The sequence below is a fragment of the Triticum urartu genome, chromosome 7, assembly GCF_003073215.2.
Source record: "Triticum urartu cultivar G1812 chromosome 7, Tu2.1, whole genome shotgun sequence".
Taxonomy (NCBI): Eukaryota; Viridiplantae; Streptophyta; class Magnoliopsida; order Poales; family Poaceae; genus Triticum; species Triticum urartu.
Window position 1 is genome coordinate 708452542 of NC_053028.1, and position 22673 is coordinate 708475214.

Consider the following 22673-nt stretch of genomic DNA (forward strand, 5'->3'; position numbering starts at 1 on the left):
TTTAAAAAATGAATTATCTACAGAAAGTTCTTCCACGGGAGACTTGTGTCCTAGTAGTATTTAGGCCAAGAAAATCGTGTGCCCTTTTGATTTGCCGCACATTAGATACTATGCATGCATCAACGATTGCATCATTTATCGGAATGAGCACGCGGAGAAAATTAGTTGTCCAGTGTGCGATGCTTCTTGATACACCAAAAAGGAGTCACATCTATTTTCTATTATATATTAAAGTATTTGTCACATCTATCTTCTATTATATATTAAAGTATTTTGAAAGGAGCCACATCTATTATATACACCAAAAATTAGTTGGAATGAGCACATTGATTTTGACAGGAGCCACATCTATCTTCTATTATATATTAAAGTATTTGTCAGGTTTCCCAAAAAAGATAAATAGACTAAAAATTACCACAATAATTAGAAACATATGACCGTAAAATTAGTAAACCAAATTTTTATAGCCATTAGATATGATTGTAAGTTAACAAACAAACAATTATAACTCAAATTTCCAGTTTAACATTTTGGTTTGAGCCTGACCACACATAGTCTAGTGATCAATCAACATAGCACCATATTAGAACATGTATACACTAACCAACATGTGGTTGGATGGTTAGGAGAATAGTGGTATTCCCCAGCCCATCCCATGAGGGTTCAAGTCCTAGACTAGGCGCTGGTGCTCTCACTTTCCTTGGATGCGGCTGAGAACAACATACAGTTATAAATGGGTTGGACAAAGAAATGTTTTAGCATCATCACCTGCAGCTGCACCCCTTGAGCTGATGCACCGGGTCGTCGACCTTGTTGAAGTCCACGGGCTGGTTCCTGGGTATCGCAAAGCAGAGCGGACGAAATAAGTACCCAAGATGACATGACAAAAGCAAATGGAAAGAAGGGGGTCTTGGGGGCGGACAGCAGGCCGACGATGTCATTGAGGATCCTGTTGGTGTTGGTGATGAAGAGGTTGATGACCTCAGGGACCAAGCCTGGGCCTGAGCTGACATCCTCGTCCATCGACTGCAAGTACTAGAAATACTCATCCACCATACCCTAGATGGACCATTTCATGAGAAGCTAAAGGCATAGTCAGTCAGCAACCACACAGGTTAGTAGGGGGTTGACGGTGGAATGATTGTGGCGAACATGGATGTGACAAGGGTGTTCAACTGGGCCCTGAGCGCGGCAGTCGCCGTGGCGATTGATTTGGGGAAAGGAGCAGGTGCTGGAGGGACCCGAAGTTGTGGTGGCTCCGGCGATGTTATCGGTGAAGAGTGGAGGAGGCTTGGAGACGGAGCCCCTTATATACCCAGACGGATGAGTCTGTCCGCGCGAAGACGTGTGGCTGGGAGTGCCCCCCATTAACAGTCTACTAGTGGCTTGGCCGGGAGCCATTAAGGAGCTAGACGTTGTCGACGTCGGATACAGCTAGATGGGTGCTCGGTCAAGGCTCGTTGGATGGTTGCTCCGCTGGCCATTGATAGTGGGCATCTCTCTTAAAAGTAAAAAACCTCGAGATGTATGAATACAAACAAGAAGTTTAGTGGTTGCTGGCTGAGATTGTCTTATGGATTGATCAAGGGCATCCAGAAGGATTGATCAAGGGCTAACATTTTTCCAGAAGGATGATGAAAGTTATGCCATTTTAAATATTTAAAACAAAGAATTAAATGCAAAACAGAACAAAATGCAAGCACCACAAGATGACCGTGAAAGTATCCTGTAGGGTGTGAAAAAAAACCAGATGAGAAAAGTTTCCTAATGGAGAAAGGAGACAATTTTTTTCCTAAAATAACCGGCAGCTTCGGAGCGCTTTGGGTAGCCGTTTGCCCGCTAAACGCGTCCTAGAGTTTACACCAGAGCTCACATGCGCCCTCCTGTACAGTAAAATAAAAAACAATAGTAAAAGAAATAAAAAGCTGAAATTTTTGGAACAAACATTGACGAATTATGAACATGTGTTCAAATTTTCATGAAACGCAACAAATAGAGAATCAATTTTGTTTTTTCTATGGAAGCATATTGACATGTTTTTTCGTCATGGAAATTTGCACACATGTTCAGAATTCGTCAATGGTCGTCCGTAAAAAAAAATTCAGATTTTTAAAACTTATGTACTATTTTTATTTTTACTATTCACGAGGATGCGCATGAGCTCATGAGTAGAAACGATACTCTCTTCGAGGGTGTGGTGAGTAAGCAATATCAAATACTGACTCATTCAATTGTTCACAATATCGTAGGGTAGCACGTGCTTTTTGTTGAAAAAGGCTGTTAGTTTAGCAGAGCCACATTATTTAACAGCTGCGCCATGGAATGTAACGATATTATCCTTTTTATTTTTGAAGGAAGTTGAATAAAGTTGCCTTTGATGTATCCACCATTGACATGTAAATACGGTACTTGAAGGACCATAATTTAGCCTCGTAATCTTGCATCACCCAGTCATTGACAGAAGCTGTCCAGGGAGTCAAGCCACCCAATAAAGCAAGTGTACCCTCCTTGTCGAACAACTTCGGGACGACTGGAGTGGACAATGCATCCTCGAAATGACTAATTCTATGTCAAATTCAATAATGTCTTCACCGCGTCCCATAATTTCACTGGTACCATAAATACGCTAGTGCAGTCTTCATGGTGGTGGACTGGTGGTAAACTGGAAAATGCGTGTGGATAACTGGGTTACAGATGTACAACTAGTTACCCCGAGAAAATATAAGGAAGGCATCACAGGACCCTTGCGACAATCTGGAGAATGGTGTTCGGAGCCCAGGAGAAAAGGTTAGAGCTGCTGATGGGAAACGGCGTCACGAACAACCACAAGGCTGGTGGGCCGCCTGTGGCCATCGACCATGGGGAGCAACGGCTAGCGCCCGTGGTGATCATGCAAGAATCTGGGTGTGATCACACCACGTCATGACATGGTGATGGCACGACAGCGGCCGACGTCCTTCGGCGACAACCTATGAGTATTTTTCAATGATCTTTTTGGGCAGGACATCGTGTAGGGTCACGCCTCTCCTTCCTGGCATCGTAGTGCTCTATCGACTCCCGTCGGCTGGAAAGACATGGCAAGATTTAGTCCAACAACAGCTTGAATCAAGGAGAGAGGCAAGTAAGGTGATAAAAAGCTTAAGTTTTACATGAATCACTATTCTTAATGAAGTTATAAATACAGTTATTCAAACTGGTATATTTTCAAATGACGAGAGAGTTCCAAGTCTTAATTTTTTAGTGTGATCTCGGCCATAGTTTTATCTTGGACTTCCCCACCTTTCGATTTCACTGTGACCTTTGCCAGTAATCCTCCGTTGATTTGTTCGTGTGCTGCTCAGCTCTCTCCCTCTCTTGATCCATCATGTCGTATATGAAATCCCTTCATGTCTTCATTCCACTTTATATTGCCGCAGGTGGCCAGGCTAAGATGTGGTCTCTGTCTTGAGGAAGATGCACACTGCGTGATGTATACAACTACAAACATTCTGAGGATGAAAGTAAATATTTCTTGGTTCTTATGTTGGGTGATTTGCAACACGAGATGGTAACTAATTCCTATTGTTCGATTTAGTGCCACTCCATCATGTTTTGTTTCAAATGCGTTTAGGCATTAGTTGCTTTCTGAAGCGTTAATGACAAGTACATTTACATGGGCCTTTATTATACATTTACATGCGCAAGTGATGAACGTATGTACACTACACCACAACAATGTATTCCCTACGGACGCGTGTTGGGTTAAGTTAGTAGTTTGGTATTCGAAAGATGTTTTCCCACAATATAGTTTTTCGACACACAATTCATATTTTATTAGTTAAAAGTGAAAGTTGTGGTTGTACCCCCCTTATCTAACCATCCATTTTGTGCCTCGCGGTCAATTCATGAACTTTCCACTTTTGCATCTCCAAAATAAATGAGCATATGGACATCAAACTTTACATGTCAACAATGTATTCGATCTACGACGTGTAACAAAAAAATTCAGTTTTTTGTTCAAATTAAATTTTGTATATTTATAATAGATCAACAAATTCCATATTCTCTTTCCAACATTTTAGTTCCAAAGTTATAATGATCTATAAAGTTTGATGTACATATGTTTTATCATTTGAGAGGAACCCACAAAAGAAATTTGTATGTCCTAAGTTAGTTGGATAGCACATATCTCGAAGCAATGTTAGAGGGTATAGATAAGGGAGTGTGCACTTAGTATTAGCAAAACCAATCTCTATTTAAAATTTTGGTCAAAGTTTTACTCATAATATCGGAGAAAGTAGTTGCTAGAAATTGATGAGGATTTTGTGCATTTACAGAATATATCTAGGAGATATATAGTAGCCAGTTAATTTTGTGAGATCATTTATGTACAGATATGTGGTCATTTTATTGTATTAATTGTAATAGGATTTTTTGGCATGGTACTAAAATTATCTAAATATTGGCCGATGGAAATAGATAGCGCTCAAATATTGTCACGAGAAGGCATGTTTTCAATCCTTTAAAACTCAACCACACACACTAGCAGGAACACACTACCCAGATCGAGAAATACCGATCTCTCACATCACTAGGTTTGCTACGTAGTGAGCCTGCCGGCCAAGATTTTGCTTTGGGATCTCTTCTACCGTTGGTCGCCATTCCACTGCACTCTTCCATTTCAAGGTCTGTTATTCAATCCATAGCTGGTACTAGATGGTAGTAGTAGACAGTAGAGACTAGTAGTACGTGGCTAGTATTAGGTAGATGCATGGTTCGCATATATTCATTTTTTATATGAGAAGTATATATAAGTAAAAATCGTAGGAGTGGCCGTTCAGTTGGAATTGATCTTCCTGTGGTGCCGTTTTGTTTGTAGTATAATTCAGAGGAACACCGTAGCAGACCAGAGGAACACCGTTCGTTTCCTCTGATTTTATGGAGTCAAAAACATTCGGGCCGAGCTCTTTTTTGTAGGAAAGCCCGAGGAAAAGAGATATAATGCTACCCTGTGATGCAACTCTTCTTTGCCATGGGCTGGTCCAAGAAACACGCGTAGGTGAGTTTGGTCCATAACTTGTATCTAGGCCAAGTAGTGTTATTGGCAGGTCATCCTACAATAATTGTGTCCCGCCTTTTGAATAGGTCGAGGTGGTTCACTAGTACATATATTTCTGTATTTTAAAATAATGAAGCATAATTTGTGTGCTAATAGGATCTTGTGTGGAATTGCAGGCACTTGAATTGCACATGGAGTTTGGAACTACAGTCTCGACCTGCAACGCGACGGGGGTTCGGGACGGTGGTTCAGGATAGCCACATCTTTGTGGTTAATGACTATAGTGTCATCAAGGAAACTGGACCGAACAATTTTATGAGGTCCCATGCCTTCCAAGTCGGTGAGTATGACTGTTCAGTAGATTCTACCCACAAGGAATCAATGCTGAAAGCCAAAAGCACATCTCTATTCTTGTTGAGCTTATGATGGAAAAGGCTGAAGTGAAGGCAATATTTTGTTATCGATTGATCTCCCCAGGAGGACAGAGCACGGAGTTGAATCAGATCGGAGTGTTAAACTTATCTAGTGCAGAAGGCAAATGTAGGATGGGAGGGTGTGGGACAAGGTAATGGAGAAAACTTTGCTTGAAGCAGAATATGTGGAATTTGACCACTTCTTGATTGAATGTTCGATCACTGTTATGAAAGATCCATTGGTGACTTGCAGTGACTTACTACTTTCACCCCAAGTGAAGCTGCCACAATCCCATCTATCAACTGATATGGAAAATCTATTAGAGTCAAAAGGAGGGGCGGACGTGACCTTCTACTTCCAAGGTGAATCATTTCTTGCACATATGGTAGTGCTTGCTGCAAGGTTCCCTGTGTTTAGGGTGCAGCTCTATGGCCCAATGATGGAGAAAGACGGATCATCTATAATCCTGCAAGTTATGTTACCTGATATATTTAAGGCTCTCTTATATTTTGTACACAGACTACTTGGTGCTTCCTTTCAACAATTTCGATGACGAGGACATAGAAGAGATTGTACGCCACTTACTCGAGGCTGTCGATCGATACGCAATTGAAAAGCTGAAGCTCATATGTGAGGCTATTCTTTACAGGTGTCTTAAAGTACAAACAGTGGCAACTACATATGCGTTAGCTGATCAACATTAGTGTAACGATCTCAAACAGGAATGCCTCAAATTTATGGCATCTCCAACAATACTTGGTGAAGTCATGGCAAGCCAAGACTATGATAACCTCAAGAGAAAGAGTGCTAGTTTTCCTAAGCTAAATGAAAAGTATGTTTACACGAGTCTTGATTATACATTGACAAGTGCAAGTCATGAGCGTGTGTAGGACATGGAGAGTGTGGATGCAACCAATCCAAGACTTGGCGTTTGCTAGTGAAAACAGAGTGACGGCTAAACCAAATTATACACTAAACTGAAGCCAAATACACTAGTGAAGACAAAAGTGATGGCTAAACTGAAGCCAATACAATATTTGTTGGTGCTAATCTTGTTACAAGGTCTGTCAGATATTGGATTAGACTTCAACTCTATGCATTAGTTCAGTATAGGATAGTTTGTACGTGCATGTGTTTGTAGCGTGCATGCATTGGCTTTCTGCTTAATTAGTTTCATGTAGCAAATAAGTAGGACCTGTCACGTCGTATGTGAACGTACAGGTATAGATCAAGTCGTAGCTAGTTTGGTCAGCTCCCGAACGATTCTCCGTGGGATGGCGCGGGTAAAAAGGATCGTGCGGAGGCTTTGCATTGTAATTGCGCCACGTTCGGTTGTGCGTGCTGCCGGAAAGAATAAGAGAAGAAAACAAGAAAAGAGGACGGTAGTTGCGCCTCGCAAAATCCTGTGTGTTCGTCTTCCTCCCTCTCTCGTCTCCACCGTGTACTCTGGCCAGCGATTTATCAATTGGTATCAGAGTTAGGTTGTGGCCGGAGGCGTTTGGGGCGGTGACGATGGGGGATCAGTCACCGAAGAAGAGCGACGCTGGTAGCGGCGAAAAGTACACGCAGCTGACAGAAAGTAATTACCAGTTGTGGGCGGCAAAGATGAAGATCATCCTCAAGCCAATGGGCGTGTGGTCGGCGATCACCGGAGAAGACGCCGATGAGGCCGAGGATCAAGGAGCCATGGCTGCTATCTCGCAGTCCGTCCCCGACGACGTGATGATGTCCATCGTGGAGTACGAGTCGGCGAAGGAGGCTTGGGATGCGATCCGTACCATGCGCATAGGCGATGAGCGTGTGGTGCAGGCCACTTGACAAGGCGCTTCGAGCGGCTAACCATGCAAGATGGCGAAGAAGTTGGCGCGTTCGGGCGCCGACTCACCGCGCTCGTCGGAGAAATTCGAGCGCTTGGCGAGAACTTGCAGGAGCACGCCGTTGTCAAGCGGCTGTTCGCAGCGGTCCCGGATCGCTTCCTGCCGATAATCGGGACAATCGAGCAATGGGGCGACGTCAAGAAGATGTCGGTCGCCGAGGCCATTGGGCGGCTGCGGGCGTTCGAGGAGAACCAGTCCGGACGGCGCCAAGACCGCGGCGACGACGGCGAGATGTTGATGCTGGTCTCCCGTGCGCAGTTGGAGGCATTGGTCCAGGAAGAAAAGAAGAAAGGAGAGGGTTCCAGTAGCGGCGGCAAGAATGGCGACGGGCGTGGCGACAAGAAAAAGACCCGCGGCAAGTTCGACAAGTTGAAGATTACCTGCTTCGAGTGCGGAGAGAAAGGACACTTTAAGTCCGAGTGTGAGGCGTCGAAGAAGGAGAAGGCGCTTCTTGCAGCTGCCGACGTCGACTACGAACCAGGGCTGCTGATGGCGGTGGCATGTGAGCTTGCACCGGGGGCGGAGGAGCAGGTCGCGGACGTCGTCCAGCCAGAAGATATGGAGGTGGAGGAGGTGCTTCGCCCCTTGGCCATCGAGGCCGAGTTGGAAGCGGCTAGGGCCGAGGCTGAGCAGTTACGCCGTGAACTGGCCGAAGCCAATGCGAAGCTGTATGTTGTGTCCCACGAGTACAGGACAGAGGCAAAGGATGTAGCGGCTGCAAGCGCTGATGACAAGTATATGTTGCTCCTGGAGTACGTGCATGCTGACAAGCAGGATGTTCAGCGAGCAAACAAAGAGAAGGCTGAGATGCAAGAATCACAGCGTCTGCTCCGTGAAGAGAATGCCTTGCTGCATGTTATGGTGAAGAAGGCAATGGCAATTGCCGTGCAAGCTGGCCCAGTAATGTTTGCAACGACGCCGGCGGCAACAACGCCGGCCGCAACAACAGTGACTCGTACTGGCTTGGAGTGTCCAGCGCCGGACCAAGAGAGGGTTTATTCTTCTGCAAAACAAGGTAAAGCCCAAGAGCTAGTATCATCAATATCTCAGTTATGCAAAGTGGAGGTGCATCCTGTAGCAGATCAAGTAGAGAGGATTTTCCTGCATGAAAAGAAAGTGAAGCCAAAACTGGGCTCTAGTGATGTGAATCATAAGAACAACACTTGGTATTTGGATAGTGGTGCTAGTAACCACATGACCGGCAGTCGAGAAAGTTTTGTTATGCTGGATGAGTCCATAAAGGGAAGTGTGAAGTTCGGTGATGATTCAGTGGTGAAAATTCTTGGCAAAGGCACAGTGTTCCTCCAGAGTGTAAGCGGGCAGCAAATACTTCTTCATAATGTGTATTTTGTGTCCAAGCTCACAAGCAGTATACTGAGTCTTGGGCAGCTAGATGAGGAAGGGTGCAAATCAGTGCAACGCCGTGGGTTCATGAGTGTATTTGATCGCTCCGGGAAGCTGCTAGCCAGAGCAAGGAAAACCAAGAATCGACTCAATGTGCTGAATCTGAAGAAAGCGGCAGACGTATTCGATTCAGCTACAACGACAGCAGCTCAAAGCGGAGGTTCTGCTCATGGCGGCGCAAACGTCGAGCCGGCATGAGGGTGCTCGGTACGCAAAGAAATAAATGGAGTAACAAGATTAGGGAGGTGATTGTTGGTGCTAATCTTGTTACAAGGTCTGTCAGATATTGGATTAGACTTCAACTCTATGCATTAGTTCAGTATAGGATAGTTTGTACGTGCATGTGTTTGTAGCGTGCATGCATTGGCTTTCTGCTTAATTAGTTTCATGTAGCAAATAAGAAGGACCTGTCACGTCGTATGTGGACGTACAGGTATAGATCAAGTCGTAGCTAGTTTGGTCAGCTCCCGAACGATTCTCCGTGGGATGGCGCGGGTAAAAAGGATCGTGCGGAGGCTTTGCATTGTAATGCGCCACGTTCGGTTGTGCGTGCTGCCGGAAAGAATAAGAGAAGAGAACAAGAAAAGAGGACGGTAGTTGCGCCTCGCAAAATCCCGTGTGTTCGTCTTCCTCCCTCTCTCGTCTCCACCGTGTGTACTCCGGCCAGCGATCTATCAATATTAGATTTACAGAAACTAGACACGGAAGGCGAGACCCTATGTGCGCATCGCGAGCATGTTCTGTCGCCTCTAATTAACAAGCTTGAGCGCCAGCTGCAGTTGGTGAGAGAAAATTAAGAAGACACACCTGATGAGAGAGACGACGGCGGCCAGTTCAGGCAACAATGGTTCACACCTGTGTTATGGAAGAAGGCGGAGTAGAAGGTCCTCGTCGGAATGAGGCAAAGCAGCAGCTCAGTTGAGTGAGCGAGGCGATGCCAGGGAGGAGGGTGAAGCCGTGCGAGCCCGTGCTCGTCGCAACCAGTTAAGGAGGAGAGTAGGAGCTAGAGGCTATAGTGCGAGGTTCTATCTAGACGGAGGCAAGCGAGCTCGGCCCGGAGTGTAGGAGGCAGAGCAGCCGGAGCCACCATGGCCTGGTGGATGGGCAAGGTGAGACGGAAGCATAGCTCGCCTATAGGGAGCCAGTAGACCTGACGTCACATATGTGTTTTTCCTTTTTAATTTTATTTCTATTAAAAAGAGTATATACATTATTATGAAAAAATAATTTATATTTTTTTAAAAAGTGTTCATTCCACATTAATAAATGTTCATACTGTGTAAAATATGATTGCTCAATATTTAGGAAATGTTTGTACTCCCCACGTTTCTTTTTAGTCTGCATATAAAATTTGGTCGGAGTCAAACTTTGTAAAGTTTGACCAACTTTATAAGAAAGAATATCAACAATCACAGTATGAAACCAATATATTGGATGCATCATGAAATGAAGTTTGATACCATATAGCTTTAGTATTGTAGATGTTGATACTTCTTTATATAAATTTTGCTCAAACTTTGTGTAGGTTGACTTTGACCAAATCTTATATGCAAACTAAAAAGAAACGGAGGGAGTACCATTCGATAAGAAGTATGTGTCATTTCGAAGCTATTCACCCGTTTCCAAAAATGTATGTGGAATTTTTTAAAAAAATTATACAATGTAAACAATGTGTGCATAATTCGGAAAAATGTTTCATGCAGTTTAGAAACAATGTACATTACACATAAAAAGTGCTATGAACAAAAGGCGTGTCAAGGCAAAAGCAAAACAGAAGTCACCAACATTCTCAGACATGCCCTATGGAGATTGAAGGCTATGGATTCTTCTCGAGAGCTCATATGCACACTCATGAACAGTAAAAAACAGTAAATGATATAAAAAAACTGATTATCTTGGAACAAACATTGACGAATTCTCCACATGTGTGCAAATTGTTATGACGAAACAACACATAGAGCATCAATTTTGTTTTTTTTTCTACGGAAGTAGTTTTACAGGTTTTTTATTCATGGTAATTTGCACGCATATTCAGAATTTTTAATGTTTGTTCGCATTTAAAAATCAGATTTTAAAAAGTTTGTATACTACTTTTCTTATTTTACTGTTCATGAGGATGCATCTGAGCTCGCGAGCAGAAACTTAATGTCCCTGATCTTTGTGCATCTCATGGCCTAGAATTGGAGCTAGGATTTCGGAGAGGGTGCGGTGAGTAAGCAACATGCAATACTGACACATTCATTGTACACAATACCATAGGGTAGCACGTGTTTTTTTTGTTGAAAACGACTACTGATTAGCACAACCATGTTGTTCAACAGCTGTGCACCGTGGGCTCCAAGGATCTTATCCTTCTCTTCTTGGAGGAAGCTGAATAAAATTGTCTTTGATGCCTCCACCATCGACAGGCCAATCCAGTACTTGAAGGCCCGTATTTTAGCCTCGTAATCCTGCATTACCCGGACATTAATAGAAGTTAGCTTGGAGTCGAGCCACCCCATAAAGCAAGTGTCCCCTTCGTGTCGAACAACTTCCCGTGATGGCACGGCTAGGGAGGACCGCGCATCCATCGGAATGACTCTGATTCTATGTCGAACACAATAATGTCTCGACCGTCTCCTGTAATGTCACTTGCTCCATAAAGAGGCCAGTGCAGTCTGCCATGGTGGTGGACAGGTGGTAAACAGTTAGATGAATAGCGCATTTTCTTGAGTAACTTTTGTTCCATGGAAGGCGGCGAAACCATTGTAGGAAAGGCCAGAGATGCTGATGGGCACCGACGTCACAAAGACGATGAGCTTGGCGGCCCCGTGTGGCAGTCGACAATGGGGAGCGATGACTTGGCGGTGGCGGTGCTCAAGAAAGAATGCGGGTGTGGGTGTCACGCTGGGCAATGACATGGCGACGACACGGCAGCGGCCGACCTCCTTGGGTGGCAACCAGATGAGTATCATGTCAATGATCTCCTCAGGTAGGTCCTCGAGCAGGGTCACGCATCTCCTACCCAACTTCATAGTGCGTCGACGACTTCGGTCGATTGAAAAGACATGGCAAGCTTTAGTCCAATAACAACTTTAATCAAGAAGAGAAGCAAACAAAAGTAATGGCAAGTACATTTACATGGGTGTTTATTATAAATTGAAAACTTCAAATGATGAACATTTGTAGGACGTGGACAGAGTGGAGGCAACCAGATCTAGACTTGGTATTCACTAGTGAAAATGGAATTGACTGCTAAACCGAATTATACACTGAACTAAAGCCAAATACTCTAGTGAAAACAGAGTGCCGGCTAAACTAAAGCCACATACAATGCTAGCTTAACAGAAACTGGACTCGGAAGGCGAGACCGTCGGAGGGTCCTCGCGATGGTATAGCGAGCTATGTGCGCATCATGAGAATGTTATTTCACTTTTAATTGACTAGCTTGACCACTAGCCGAAGGTGGAGAGAGAAAATCAAAAGGACGCACCAGAGAAGAGAGAGACAACAACGGCCAGTTTGGGTTGCAAAAATGCTCACCTCCATTGGTGTAGAAGGCGGTGGAGAAGGTGCTTGCTAGAGACAGAAAGAGCATCGGCTCGGTTGAGTGAGTGAGGCGATGCCAGGGCGGAGGGTCCAGCCGTGTCGGGGCCGTGCTCATCCGTGTCTAGGCCAGGAAGAGAGTTGGAGCTGGAGGCCATCGTACGAAGTTCCAATGTCTGGCGGCAGGCGAGCAAACTGAATCTGGTATCCAGGAGGCAGGGCAGGAGCTGAGACAGCAAAGGTGGATGGGCATGTCAAGACGGTAGATGAGCTCACCTAAAGGGAGCAAGTAGACATGGTATCACACATGTGCTTTTTTCTTTTTTATTTTGTTTATATTAAAGAAATAGTAAATAAACAAAGGTTGCTCCACTCTTAGAAAATGTTTGTACCGTTCATAAAAACTGCAAGTGACATTTAGTTTTTGCATGCATGTCAAGAAAATGTATGTGACATTTTTGGAAAATGTTTGACATTATACTTTTTGTGTAATCCAAACAAAATGTTTCATACCGTACAAAATGTTCAGCACTTGTATTTTGAGAAAACGTTAATCGATTATTAATCTTTTAACACACACACACACACACACACACACACACACACAAGTATTTTCAATGTAAAAGATATACAATGTGTAAGAAAAAGTATACATCAAAACGTCTACATGAAAATTAGTTAATCATATATTCGAAAATGTTCAAAACACGTATTTGGAAAATTACTAGTCAAGTATTGAAAATCTTAAATCTATGGAAAATTACCGCTAAAAAAGGGAGCAAATTGATTTCGAAAGGAGCCACATCTATCTTATATTATATATTAAAGTATTTGACGGGTTTCCCAAAAAAAGATAAATAGACTAAAAATTACCACAATAATTAAAAATATATGACCATCAAATTAATAAAAAAAAATTTTATAGCCATTAGATATGATTGTAAGTTAACAAACATACAATTATAAATCAAATTTGCAGATTAACATTTTGGTTTAACATTAGATATGATTGTAAGTTAATAAACATACAGTTATAAATCAAATTTGCAGTTTAACATTAGATATGATTGTAAGTTAACAAACATACAGTTATAAATCAAATTTTTTATAGCCATTAGATATGATTGTAAGTTAACAAACATATAGTTATAAATCAAATTTGCAGTTTAACATTCTGACCACGCATTCTCTAGTGATTAATCAATATAGCACCATATTAGAACATGTATACGCTAACCAACATGTGGTTGGATGGTTAGGAGAATAGTGGTATTCCCCAGCCCATCCCATGAGGGTTCAAGTCCTAGATTTGGCGCTGGTGCTCTCACTTTCCTTGGATGCGGCTGGGGACAACATACAATTATAAATGGGTTGGACAAAGAAATGTCTTAGCATCATCGCCTGCAGTTGCACCCCTTGAGCTGATGCACCAGGTTGTTGACCTTGTTGAAGTTCATGGGCTGCTTCCTGGGTATCTCAAAGCAGAGCGGACGAAATAAGTACCCAAGATGACATGACGAAAGCAGATGAAAAGAAGGGGGTCTTAGGGGCGGACAGCAGGCCGACGATGTCGTTGAGGATTCTGTTGGTTTTGGCGATGAAGAGGTTGATGACCTCAGGGACCAAGGCTGGGCCTGAGCTGCCATCCTCGTCCATCGACTGCAAGCACTGGAAATACTCATCCACCATACCCTAGATGGATCAGTACACGAGAAGCTAAAGGCATAGTCATCCAGCAACCACACAGGTTCAGTAGGGGGTTGACGGTGGAATGACCGTGGCGAACATGGATGTGACAAGGGTCTTCAACTGGGCCCTGAGCACGGCAGCCGCCGTGGCGATTGATTGGGGGAAAGGAGCAGGTGCTGGAGGGATCCGAAGCTGTGGTGGCTCCGGCAATGTTGTCGATGAAGAGTGGAGGAGGCTTGGGGACGGAGCCCCTTATATACCCGGACAGATGAGGCTGTCCGCGCGAAGACGTGTTGCTGGGAGTGCCCCCCATTAACAGTCTACTAGTGGTTTGGCCGGGAGCCATTAAGGAGCTAGACGTTGTCGACGTCGGAGGCAGCTAGATGGGTGCTCGGTCAAGGATCGTCGGATGGTTGCTCTGCTGGCCATTGACAGTGGGCATCTCTCGTAAAAGTAAAAAACCTCGAGATGTATGAATACAAACAAGAAGTTTAGTGGTTGCTGGCTGAGATTGTCTTATGGATTGATCGAGGGCATCCAGAAGGATGATGGAAGCCAGCCGTTCAATCTTAGTTGGTTTAATAATCCGTCGGTTGCATTTAATAATCGATGCAATGCACGCGTGTTTGAGGACAAGAGGACAAAGAAGAGACGGAACGTAATTGTATATCCAACTCATGTTCGCTTCGCTCTACAACAAGCGAGTTCAGTTCAGTAATGGAATGAATTTGTTCTAGCTAATAATAGAAGAAAAAACTCCACAATGCTCTTTCGCTAGAGCCAACGATCTTCCATTCAATTGCTTCGCTTTGCTTCTCTCGCGTATACGAAGGAGTAGTTCATTGGACTGTTTTCTCGTGCCTAAGTCAGACCTGTGGAAACGTCCTGGTTCAGCCGGGAGCCATTAACAGCTAAAGGTTGACGACGCCGGATGCAGCCAGATGAGCCTCGGTTCAAGGCTCTGACCACTCGTTTGATGGGTCCTCCACTGGCCATTGACGGCCGGCATCTCTAAAAACCTGGAGAAGTATGTTCACGAAGAACAAGTTTAGTGACGGCTGGCTAAGATTGTTTATGGAAAATCATCAATGATTAATTAATTATGAGTTTGTAGCGCATGCACATTAAGAAGAGGGAGTTGCCATCACGTACTAGTTTATACATGAGTTCTTGCAGGAATATTTATAAGTCCAATGGTGGGAGCAAGTAGACGCGACGTTACACATGTGTTAAAAATACTAATACTTTGTATATGGAACATAATTTGGTTAATTTGTTAAAAGTGTTCATCGCACATTTGAAAATTGTTCAATAAACAAAGTTTGCTCAACTGTTAGAAAATGTTTGCACCATTCAAAAAAACAGTAAGTGACATTTTTTTCCACGCATTTCAAGAAAATGTATGTGACTTTTTCGGAAAATGTTCGACATTACATTATTTTTTGTGTAATCCAATTTTTTTCGTACCATTTAAAACAGTGCACGTTCCACATAAAATATCGTTCACATGTTAAAAAAATGTCCAGAACTTACGTCTACAGAAAGTTCACATGTTTAAAAAATGATGTATCTACAGAAAGTTCATATGTTTTAAAAAATGAAGTATCTAGAGAAAGTTCTTCCACGGGGACTTGTGTCCTAGTAGGATTCATGCCAAGAAAATCGTGTTCCCCTTTATTTGCCGCACATTAGATACTATGTGTTCGCACACGAACACGTCACCGTGTACTCTTGACGCCGGGGGTGATGCACAGCAGTTCACGTCGAAGGAGGCCCGTCCGAAAGCGTGGTACGCAGGCAATCCGGCGGGTGGTTTTGAGGATCCGAAACCCCACACGCCCGAGAGGGACCCCGTCAGGGCGCACGACGGCTATGGGCTGTCCTAGGTCGACCTGATCGCCCCTAGGGCCTCGAGGTTCGCCGTCCTGCAACAAGAAGAACAGACGAAGAACGAGGAAGAAGAAGAACCAGGGTTAAGGAGAGAAATAAAATGATAAAAAAGTGGTAGATGATTTGTTCAATTGTGTGTGTTCAATCGACCGTCACCCCTTTGGTATATAAGAGGCGGTTAGACTTCCCGTGCAAGGAAAAGGATTGGATTCACGTCCAAAACCCTAGTCAAATTCGGATTGGTTCTTTCCGAACATTCCAAAACTATTCGGTTTAAACTGGCTGCACCTTGCGGGTCTTTTTTGTGGTTGTAAACGATCTCGGATGGAAACGTGTCCAAAAGCAATCTTGACTGTTTCGACAAGACGAACAACTTTCATTTTGAACGTTTTCTGATCAGAGGTCAGCCTGAGGGTCAAATCACTCGCGTCAAACAGACTATTATTCACGCTAACCATCACACAGGGTGTGGGGCACACCATTTTTTGCCTCATGACAGAGCTGCATTCCGATGGCTCTAACTTTTGTATACGAGCTTGGGTTGGAGCAATTTTTATATCAAAATTGATTATTTCAACGAGACGAAGACAAACCGTGTGTATTATTTTTCCATACGAGGCCGCCTTGGGGGCGTAATCAGCCAAATAGTGTTCTGAATACAAAATCTGAGTACTTCAAACACAACTTTGGCCTTATAGATGAGATCCGATGGCTATGGCCCAAATATCAAAGTTTCTCATTTTGACGATATAGAACTTTCTCGCTTTGAACACCTTTTCATTTGAGGCCATCTTAATTGTGTTTTTGACTATGCCAAAATCTGGTGTCAACACATGCCCCCTGTTTTTTGGGCAAAACTTGCATGCCGAAAAATAATTTGTAATGTGTTTGTTCTAAGGACGATGTCAACACTCTGCTACCTCTTGAGCTTGCGTTGGTTTTCCCCGAAGAGGAAGGGATGATGCAGCAAAGTAGCGTAAGTATTTCCCTCAGTTTTTGAGAACCAAGGTATCAATCCAGTAGGAGGCCACACTCAAGTCCCTCGTACCTGCACAAAACGATAGCTACTCGCAACCAACGCGATTAGGGGCTGTCAATCCCTTCATGGTCACTTACGAGAGTGAGATCTGATAGATATAATATTTTTGGTATTTTTGGTATAGAGATGCAAAGTAAAAAGTAAAGGCAAAGTAAAAAGCAAAGCAAGAGTAAAGTGATGGAGATTGATATGATGAGAATAGACCTGGGGGCCATAGGTTTCACTAGTGGCTTCTCTCACTAGTAGAAAAAGGGTCAAATGTGAAGCACATTAGTGCCGGTTTACAAAAAAACCGGCACTAATGTGATCAATAGTACCGCTTCGTGGCGGGGATCAATAGTACCGGTTCGTGGCGATCCTTTAGTACCGGTTCGTGCCACAAACCGGTACTAAAGGGGTGATGGCAGGCTGGCGTCAGGCCGGGCCCCACGATCAACTTTAGTACCGGTTCGTGTCACAAACCGGTACTAAAGGGCTAACCTTTAGTACCGGTTTGTGCCACGAACTGGTACTAAAGGGGTCTGACCTATAGTACCGATTTGTGACACAAACCGGCACTATTGGGCAATTTTCAAACTCTACCCCCCCTGTGTCGCCATTCCAGTTCTGAAAAAATCAAAAGAAAATGATAAAAACTTCAAAAAATCCTTCGAGGGGTAGTTATATTACTACATCTACTAGTTAGGAAAATTTGAAAACTTAAATTTGGACATGTTTTGCAAAAAGTGTAGGGTAAATGTAAAACGACTATAACTTTTTTGCATACGATGTCGGAAAAAAACATATAATATATCAAAAAATTCAGCATGAAAATCCGCATCCGATGGAGACTGCCTACGGCCTGTTTGCAATTTTTTAGAATCCTCAAATTCCAAAACGAAAAAAAGATATGGTCAAATTTCAGTTTTTTTTAAAAAAATTGGTTAAATCTGGTCAAACTACTTATTCAAGAAGTATTAATGTTACTACATAATTATTCAAGAATATTAGTGTTACTAAATAATTATTTCAATTTTTTAAATTTTGGTCAAATTTGGTCAAACTATGGTCAAACTGTGGTCAAACTATGGTCAAACTTATTCAAGAAATATTAGTGTTACTAAATAATTACTGTTTTCTAGAATAATAGTTTCAAACTCAAACGGTGAAACGTGTGACCTAATTCTCAAGCTAAACTGTTGAGGGTTAATAGGATTGACAGCTTACATTTGTCAGGAAAACAACAAGTGCACACTTGGAATGTAGAGGGAATAGAACTCCGAAGTTAAGCATGCTCAGGCTGGGGGAGTGAGAGGATGGGTGACCGGCCGGGAAGTCAGGCGATTTGGAATGAGTGATCCACACTTGAGCAGTTAAGAGAGGTGATTAGAGACTAAATCATCAAATAATTCAGAAAAATTAAAAATAAAAAAAAATCAAATTGTTTTCCAAAATTTTCAAAAAATAAATAAATAAAAAAAACCTTTAGTACCGGTTGGTAACACCAACCGGTACTAAAGGTCCCCCATACCAGGGCGCGAGCTCACGCCACGTGGTGGCACTTTAGCGCCGGTTCATGCCGAACCGGTACTAAAGGGGGGGGGGCTTTAGTGCCCACCCTTTAGTGCCGGTTATGGAACCGGCACTAAAGGCCCTTACGAACCGGCGCTAAAGCTCCGTTTTCTACTAGTGTCTCAAGAGCATAAGTATTCTACGGTGGGTGAACAAATTACTGTTGAGCAATTGACAGAATTGAGCATAGTTATGAGAATATCTAGGCATGATCATGTATATAGGCATCACGTCCGTGACAAGTAGACCGAAACGATTCTGCATCTACTACTATTACTCCACTCATCGACCGCTATCCAGCATGCATCTAGAGTATTGAGTTAAAAATAGAGTAACGCCTTAAGCAAAACAAAAATAATACAAGACACTCCGAGCAAAACACATATCATGTTGGTGAATAAAAATATAGCTCCAAGTAAATTACCGATGGAAGTGGACGAAAGAGGGGATGCCTTCCGGGGCATCCCCAAGCTTTGACTTTTTGGTGTCCTTGGATTATCTTGGGGGTGCCATGGGCATCCCCAAGCTTAGGCTCTTGCCACTCCTTGTTCCATAATCCATCAAAAGAATTCACCCAAAACTTGAAATCTTCACAACACAAAATTTAAAGTAGAAAACTCGTGAGCAACGTTAGCTAAAGAAAACAAAAGACCACTTCAAGGTACTGTAATGAACTCATTCTTTATTTATATTGGTGTTAAACCTACTTTATTCCAACTTCTCTATGGATTATAAACTATTTTACTAACCATAGATTCAACAAAATAAGCAAACAACACACGAAAAACAGAATCTGTCAAAAACAGAACAGTCTATAGTAATCTGTAGCTAGCGCAAGATATGGAACCCCAAAAATTCTACAATAAATTGATGGACGTGAGGAATTTATCTATTAATCATCTGCAAAATGAATTAACTAAATAACACTCCTCAAATAAAAATGACAGAAGTTCTCGTGAGTGCTAAAGTTTCTGTTTTTTTTACAGCAAGCTCAAGAAGACTCCCAACGGTTCTACTTGGAACAAACACTAATTTAACACAAAAAACACAACCAAAACAGAGGCTAAATAATTTATTTCTTACTAAGGAATAAAAATAAAATTGGGTTGCCTCCCAACAAGCGCTATCGTTTAACGCCCCTAGCTAGGCATAAAAGCGAGGATAGATCTAGGTATTGCCATTCTTGGTTTTAGAGAGAAAGAGAGCAAACTTGTTATCTATGGACTTAATATTTCTATTTTGACAAAGTACATGTCCATTAATGGTAGAAGAAGGATTAAGAATGTTGCGGAAATTGGCATCTAGGCTAGCTTTTATTTCTTTAATAGATTCGTTTTGGTAAGGAAGCAAGAGAGATGTGATTTCAGCTTTCTCATTAATGGGGTGCCCAAATATAGTTTTCATCCTCTCATAGCTATCTATGGGATCCCCTTCAAGGAAACCCCCTTCGAAAATAGAATCTAAAACTTGTTTGAACGAAGTAGGTAGCCCAACATAAAAGCTTTTTATGTAAACCTCAATTTGATATTGGGGTACATAGCTAGCCCGGGATCCTTAACAGCCTATCCCAAACATCTTTCAAAGATTCATCAAGTAAGTAACGAAAAATTCCAGAATCATCTTCATCAAAATTACTAAGGTTCCCATTGATAACTCCGGCAAGTTGTTCTATAGCATTCCGATTTATGAGTTTAGATAAGATAGCAGGATTGTCTAAAGCACTAGAACTTGGGGGAGAACCCCCAACTCTTTTTGGTTCTGACATGGCGAGGGAAAAGAGGCAAATAGAGAGGGAGGATAGAAAGAGAGAGAGAGGGCGAATAAAACGGCAAGGGTGAAGTGTGGAGAGGAAAACGAGAGGCAAATGGCAAATAATGTAATGCGAGAGATAGGGATTGTGATGGGTACTTGGTATGTTGACTTTTGCGTAGACTCCCCGGCAACAGCGCCAGAAATCCTTCTTGCTACCTCTTGAGCTTGCGTTGGTTTTCCCCGAAGAGGAAGGGATGATGCAGCAAAGTAGCGTAAGTATTTCCCTCAGTTTTTGAGAACCAAGGTATCAATCCAGTAGGAGGCCACAGTCAAGTCCCTCGTACCTGCACAAAACGTTAGCTACTCGCAACCAACGCGATTAGGGGTTATCAATCCCTTCACGGTCACTTACGAGAGTGAGATCTGATAGATATAATATTTTTGGTATTTTTGGTATAGAGATGCAAAGTAAAAAGTAAAGGCAAAGTAAAAAGCAAAGCAAGATTAAAGTGATGGAGATTGATATGATGAGAATAGACCCGGGGGCCATAGGTTTCACTAGTGGCTTCTCTCAAGAGCATAAGTATTCTACGGTGGGTGAACAAATTACTGTTGAGCAATTGACAGAATTGAGCATAGTTATGAGAATATCTAGGCATGATCATGTATATAGGAATCACGTCCGTGACAAGTAGACCGAAACGATTCTACATCTACTACTATTACTCCACTCATCGACCACTATCCAGCATGCATCTAGAGTATTAAGTTAAAAACAGAGTAACGCCTTAAGCAAGATGACATGATGTAGAGAGATAAATTCATGCAATATGAAATAAACCCCATCTTGTTATCCTCGATGGCAACGATGCAATACGTGCCTTGCTACCCCTTCTGTCACTAGGAAAGGACACCGCAAACTCGAACCCAAAGCTAAGCACTTCTCCATGGCAAGAACTACCAATCTAGTTGGCCAAACCAAACGGATAATTCAAAGAGACTTGCAAAGATAACCAATCATACATAAAAGAATTCAGAGAAGATTCAAATATTATTCATAGATAGACTTGATCATAAACCCACAATTCATCGGTCTCAACAAACACACCGCAAAAAGAAGATTACATCGAATAGATCTCCACAAGAGAGGGGGAGAAGTTTGTATTGAGATCCAAAAAGAGAGAAGAAGCCATCTATCTACTAACTATGGACCCGAAGGTCTGAGGTAAACTACTCACACTTCATCAGAGAGGCTATGATGATGTAGAAGCCCTCCGTGATGACGGCCCTCTCCGGCGGAGCTCCGGAACAGGCCCCAAGATGGGATCTCGTGGATACAGAAAGTTGCGGCGGTGGAATTAGGTTTTTGGCTCCGTCTTTGTTCGTTTGGGGGTAAGTAGGTATATATAGGAGGAAGGAGTACGTCGGTGGAGCACCGAGGGGCCCACGAGACAGGGGACGCGCCCTAGGGGGGGGCGCCCCACCCTCGTAACCACCTGTTTGACTCCTTGGAGTAGGGTCCAAGTCTCCTGGATCACGTTCGACGAGAAAATCACATTCTCGAAGGTTTTATTCTGTTTGATATTCCGTTTCTTTGAAACACTGAAATAGGCAAAAAAAACAATTCTGGGCTGGGCCTCCGGTTAATAGGTTAGTCCCAAAAATAATATAAAAGTGGAAAATAAAGCCCAATATAGTCCAAAATAGTATATAATATAGCATGGAGCAATCAAAAATTCTAGATACGTTGGAGACGTATCAGGCATCCCCAAGCTTAATTCCTGCTCGTCCTCGAGTAGGTAAATGATAAAAAGAGAATTTTTGATGCGGAGTGTTACTTGGCATAATTTCAATGCAAATCTTCTTAATTGTGATATGAATATTCAGATTCGAAAGATTCAAGACAAAAGTTTATATTGACATAAAAATAATAATACTTCAAGCATACTAACAAAGCAATTATGTCTTCTCAAAATAACATGGCCAAAGAAAGTTATCCCTACAAAATCATATAGTCTGACTATGCTCTATCTTCACCACACAAAGTATTTAAATCATGCACAACCCCGATGACAAGCCAAGCAATTGTTTCATACTCTAACTTTTTCAAAACCTTTTCAATCTTCACGCAATACATGAGCGTGAGCCATGGATATAGCACTATAGGTGGGATAGAATGGTGGTTGTGGAGAAGACAAAAAGGAGAAGATAGTCTCACATCAACTAGGCGTATCGACGGGCTATGGAGATGCCCATCAATAGATATAAATGTGAGTGAGTAGGGATTGCCATGCAACGGATGCACTAGAGCTATAAGTATATGAAAGCTCAAAAAGAAACTAAGTGGGTGTGCATCCAACTTGCTTGCTCATGAAGACCTAGGGCAATTTGAGGAAGCCCATCATTGGAATATACACGCCAAGTTCTATAATGTAAAATTCCCACTAGTATATGAAAGTGATAACATGAGAGACTCTCTACTATGAAGATCATG

The 22673-nt window shown here is 42.7% G+C and overlaps 2 pseudogenes; one reads left to right on the forward strand and one right to left on the reverse strand.

Moving 5' to 3' along the window:
• The first annotated feature begins 5229 nt into the window (after nucleotides 1-5229).
• LOC125519546 lies at nucleotides 5230-6342 on the forward strand (annotated as a pseudogene).
• A 7310-nt stretch (nucleotides 6343-13652) lies between these two features.
• LOC125519547 lies at nucleotides 13653-14293 on the reverse strand (annotated as a pseudogene).
• Between the last annotated feature and the right edge of the window lie 8380 nt (nucleotides 14294-22673).